At 36.3% G+C, this 5,416-nt stretch overlaps 1 protein-coding gene across 1 annotated transcript in view; it reads left to right on the top strand.

Moving 5' to 3' along the window:
* The window catches only part of LOC106874266 (pyrokinin-1 receptor), a 148,671-nt gene that overhangs the window by 29,264 nt on the left and 113,991 nt on the right, over positions 1–5,416 (top strand). The window lies entirely within an intron of this gene.

Below are 5,416 nucleotides of genomic sequence, written 5' to 3'. Positions count from 1 at the left end.
GTGTGTGTGTGTGTGTGTGTGTGTGTGTGAGTGTGTGTAGTTCTTTGTTGTTTTTGGTTCAGAAACGTAAATTTGAAAGTAACTTAGTAACTCAACAGAGTATTTAGCGAACGACCATAAATTCTACCTGCTGTTTAAAGAAAACGACATAAAGGTGACCTACAGCTGCATGACAAACATTGTTTGCTCCATTAATTCAACAAGATACAAATATTTTGTATACACTGATTTAAAAAGTAAATAACATCTCTCACAACCTTTAATTTCTTTCGGCTAACATCTGTAATAAAACGTGAGTAGGTACGAGCTAACAATGGATCCTCTATGTAGTCGTTCTCACTGGTAGTTATAGTAACCAAATCATTCTTAGATGACACCAACCCACCCATCATCTTGAATAAGGAAAGTGCGTGCTGAAATACGTAGTCCTACATCTATTATAAACTACAGAATGATTATAACTTGATTGTCTATATTATAGATTTACTGGATCTGGATTAAGCTGAGTTGACTTATGGTTAAACAAGACATATGTGGGTAGGGAGTGGAGGCGCAATGGCCCAGTGGTTAGGGCAGCGGACTCGCGGTCATAGGATTGCGGTTTCGATTCCCAGACCGGGCGTTGTGAGTGTTTATTGAGCGAAAACACTTAAAGCTCCACGAGGTCTCCGGTAGGGGATGGTGGCGAACCCTGCTGTACTCTTTCACTACAACTTTTCTGTTGTGCCTGTAATTCAAAGGGTCAGCCTTGTCACACTGTCACGCTGAATATCCTCGAGAACTACGTTAAGGGTACACGTGTCTGTGGAGTGCTCAGCCACATGCACGTTAATTTCACGAGCAGGCTGTTCCGTTGATCGGATCAACTGGAACCCTCGACGTCGTAAGCGACGGAGTTCCAACAACAACAATGTGGGTAGGGATAGATTTCTAGAGACTTAGAACTGGAGCCATAAAATTATGGGTGAAATGGTGTAACGTTATGAACTGAGATACAGACGGGAATTATGTTTGAAGGAGATAAATACAAATACGGCATTTGTGAAATCAAAGAAATCAGAACCTTTGTACTAACGATAAAAGAGACAGTTAAAGAACAGCATATCTGCGAACTTGTAGTTGTGGTTACAATTAAATTGTTTTAGAACTTGATCGAAGGTACGTGTAAGAACGCGTGCGCGTGTGTAACAGTTTTTCTGTTACTAATATATAAGCAGTATTCTACCATGGTTATACTTGCGTCTTGCAGACAATTCAATATTTTGCAGCGATAAAGAGAAAAGCTAGTCTTTCAGAAGTGGCTTTGGCTATAATATAGATATATGGTTATCATGAGACGTCATCAGAGACATAAGATGAAGCCAAGCTTTTAATAACGCATTTGTAAGGTTCTACTCAGTTGAACATGATTTGTGATAACGTTGTTTCCTTGCTGTAACTGTAGTGGCTGCGTTTTCGAACTGAAACAAAGCTGTATTCCGTCGAAGGATGTTTTGGTGGCCTTTCTTCCTGGAAGGTATTCATGCCTAATGCCAGGTGTATAGATTACGTGTAAACCACGCTCGTGTACGAAATGTCAACAATGTGGATAATATAGTATAATTTGTAAAGGATACCGCATAGCCAGAACAAGAGCGACTAGGTCGTGCGAAAAGAACAGAGAGGGTGTAAGAGACATAACATAATCCTGAGATAACTAGATTTAATAGTATATAATCAACGGAGGCGTTATAAGCACATTTGAAAATTAGAAGGCTCATAATTGTTTAAAGAGTCGGTGCGTCGAGCATGTTACTCTCGTAATTAGTGGCTGCAGTTAGAGCAAAATTTATGGTGTCTGTGTTGGTAACGTAGGTATGTGAAATAGAAGGAATAGACCCAAGAAAAATCTAAAACGAGAATAAGACAGTGCCGTGAAGATATGGATGTCCACAATTCCGTACAAGAGGGGAACAGGCGTTTGGGTATGGAAAAGTTCGGGGACCGATACAAAAACTACTTGAACTTTGACGAGAAATAGAGATTTTCAATCATAATTAGTTAATATTTCAAATATCTAGAAAAGATGAAGATTCTTGTACCTTATGGAAAGAAGTATACTCTGCCATATGTATGACTATATCTGTCACTCTGCTGTTATTAACCTCTGCACGTACGAGTAAACTATTTGTTTATGTATCTATGTAACTATTTGTCTATCTCACAACGTATCTATGTAGTCATCCTTTACAATTATCAGATTATTTCGTTATCTATCTGCTTGACCACCTATCATTTTACCCGTTTATTTGTTGATTTTCATTTTGTTCCTTTTTCCTGTCAATCCTTATGATTTTTCTATCAGCCTTGATTTTTCTTCTATTTATCATTCATTTTTTTTTATTCTTTATTTCCGTCGTTATTATTTCGTCCCATATCTCTTTACTTTATTCTTTGTTACAAGCATATTGTTTTGTTAATTACTCTACATTCTTTCATTTCCTGTTTGAATAATAGATTTCCATAACAAATTTAACATGGAAAAACTATTTAAGAATAAGAAAATTAAAATAAAATTGAAAATAAATAAATAAAAGTGCAGTATTTACTCAGTGATTTTAAGTTAGAGAAACGATGCTAGCTAGTGCAGAATATATTATACTAATTTGATTCTACCTGAATGTTCCACTTCTTTTTTATTACTTCTTTCTATTCTATATTTGTATTTTCTAATTTAAAAATTACAATTATATGAGAACTATACTTTTCATTGATATATTATTTAAATACAAAAATACAAATGTGTAGGAGGCATGTAAAAATTCGGTAATGATCCTGATTCATTGAAGTGCATTAACGAACGTCGTACAACCGGTCGCCACTCGCAAGCAAGAAAGGTTCAGTAACATGTATCAGGATTTCGCGAGCAGATACTCTCTAGGCCCTTTCATCCTTCACCCAGTAGTACATCCAGAATGTGGTAGCTGGAGGTGGATAGAGCTGCGCCAGCACTCTTGTTTGGACTCATTTACAGCTGAATTAACTGAAGGAACATAAAATGAAATAGCTTACTCAAGGATACAACACCCTTCCTGGTTCAAGAACTGAAATTACGATCTTATCATAACCATGTGCCGGACACTTTATCCCTAAACCACAGTTTAAAGTAATTTTTTTCCTCTGGGGATGGAGCCAGGAGCGTGGTCTCAGCTCACCAGCATCTTGCCCTTTCCTCTATGAGAACGCCATAATTAAATTGTTATATATTATATAAAAGAAATAAGCTACTATATTTATCTATATTTGCATATTCATATAATATTCATATAAATTAATGTACACATGGTTATATTCATATAATTTCAATGGCAGCAGTCGAGAAAAACCCTCATTCAAGTGTGAAACTTTAATCTCCACTAAGTTTACGATCAAGTTACTCGATGGTTGCTTTACTTTGATGCTCTGGATCGCCTTCAAGGTCAGCTTGGTGCAATGAATAAATTTATGTGATCACCTATAGTTGCATCAACGAAACTCCAGGAAGACGGTTGCTAGAGCACACTGTCTGACTCACCCAGAATTGTCCATATGATGGGCAATTTGGAAGAAGTTCTCATTTAAGGCTTCATATGAGAAGTTATCCATGGATGGATGAACTTTGGGCATCTTTCCACAACCATGGACAAAAGTGTGATGAAGGTCAATGGTATCAATACTGATCGTGAATTTAGTACACTGATGATAAAATGCAACATGTGGAGTGTCCGAATAAATAATTTAGGTTTGGAGTATCTCATAGAGAAAAAGAAAAGATGCTGGCAAGCCTGACAAAAGTGCAAGTTGGAACTGAATGATGATGTTGATGACTACGATAACTACGACAAGGATGATGATTATGTGCGTTGGAAGGGAAACCACAAATGATTTCACTTTCTTATAGTGTATCTAAAACTATTCATCTCAGAAGATTATGTCCCAACGCTCGATACACCCACAGGAATAGTTAAAATCAATAAGTTTCAGGCCGACAGACAGATGACAGATGGACAAATATTTACGCACAGATGGATAGATACACAGATGGAGAGAAAAATAAACAGGTGGACAAGCGTGCACGGCCATACATGACAATGATGAAAATAAGCAAATAGACCGACAAACAGACAGACAGGTTAACAGATAGAGAGACAGGTAGATAATAATGCATTTTTATATATATTCAAAGTTGTAGCTGTGAAGAATTAGTCCAGTTCTTTGGAGTGTAGTTGTGGTTCACAGAATATTTCAGTTTTAGTTATGCACGTATAGATTATAGTGTTGGAAGATTCATATACATATATATGTAATGACTGTTTTAATTGTTTTGAATCCTCGAAAATATTTTTTCAAGTAAAGTATTCAAAAACATCTGGTTGAACTTATATGGTATTAACATCTCCAATAGAATTATCATTTGGTATCCAGTTTGTCACACAGGAACGCAAAATTATTCTTGGCAGTTATCTATCATTGACTTTTGTTTTAACAAAAAAAAAAGCATAAACAAAAGACGTAGGACCATTATGTTTTGCAGAACATTTTGACAACCTAGTAATTTTGCAAATTAGTGTTAATTTAAAGCTAATTCAAAATAGTGTATTGAAAATGCATAAGAATTATAGACAGATATATTTAGACATACTATGTGAAACTTGAAAGTCGGCTAACACAGCAAAACATTTCGATACTGTGTAGTAACGCATGGATTTACTTGTAGATTATCTCCCTGATTAAGCAGAATCGTTAGCATGCTGAGCGAAATGCTTCGTGGTATTTCGTCTGCCGTTACGTTCTGAGTTCAAATTCCGCCGAGGTCGACTTTGCTTTTCATCCTTTCGAGATCGATAAATTAAGTACCAGTTGCGTACTGGCAGAATCGTTACTTCGCCGGGCAAAATGCTTAGCGGCATTTCACTTGCCGCTACGTTTTGAGTTCAAATTCCGCTGAGATCGACCGTGCCTTTCATCCTTTCGGGGTCAAGTAGTGGGATCGATGAATTAAGTACCAGTCAAGTACTTGGGTAGATGTAATCGACTTATCCCCTCCCCAAAAATTTCAGGTCTTGGGCCTAAAGTAGAAAGGATTATTATTATTATTATTATTATTATTATTATTATTATTATTATTATTATTATTTTATGTTTGACTTTTGTTTTGCATTTGTACAAGTTGGATCCAAGTCTCACCCAGAGACCTCAAGAGACAACAAATTAGAAGTTCATGTAGGTGTTATGCCTAGGGTACCATATATTTGGATTTGTACAGTTTTGTTCAAGTGAATGTTTAAGAAACCATAAGAAAATTATGTGTTTGCTTTAAAACTTGAGATCACATAGACAGTATTTTACGTAGGATATGGGCAGTTCCCATGAGAACTATCTTTTGAACTTCAGCCAT

Source organism: Octopus bimaculoides, chromosome 2, assembly GCF_001194135.2.
Source record: "Octopus bimaculoides isolate UCB-OBI-ISO-001 chromosome 2, ASM119413v2, whole genome shotgun sequence".
Lineage (NCBI taxonomy): Eukaryota > Metazoa > Mollusca > Cephalopoda > Octopoda > Octopodidae > Octopus > Octopus bimaculoides.
Note: the sequence above shows the minus strand (reverse complement) of the source record. Positions and strands in the feature narration are given on the sequence as shown.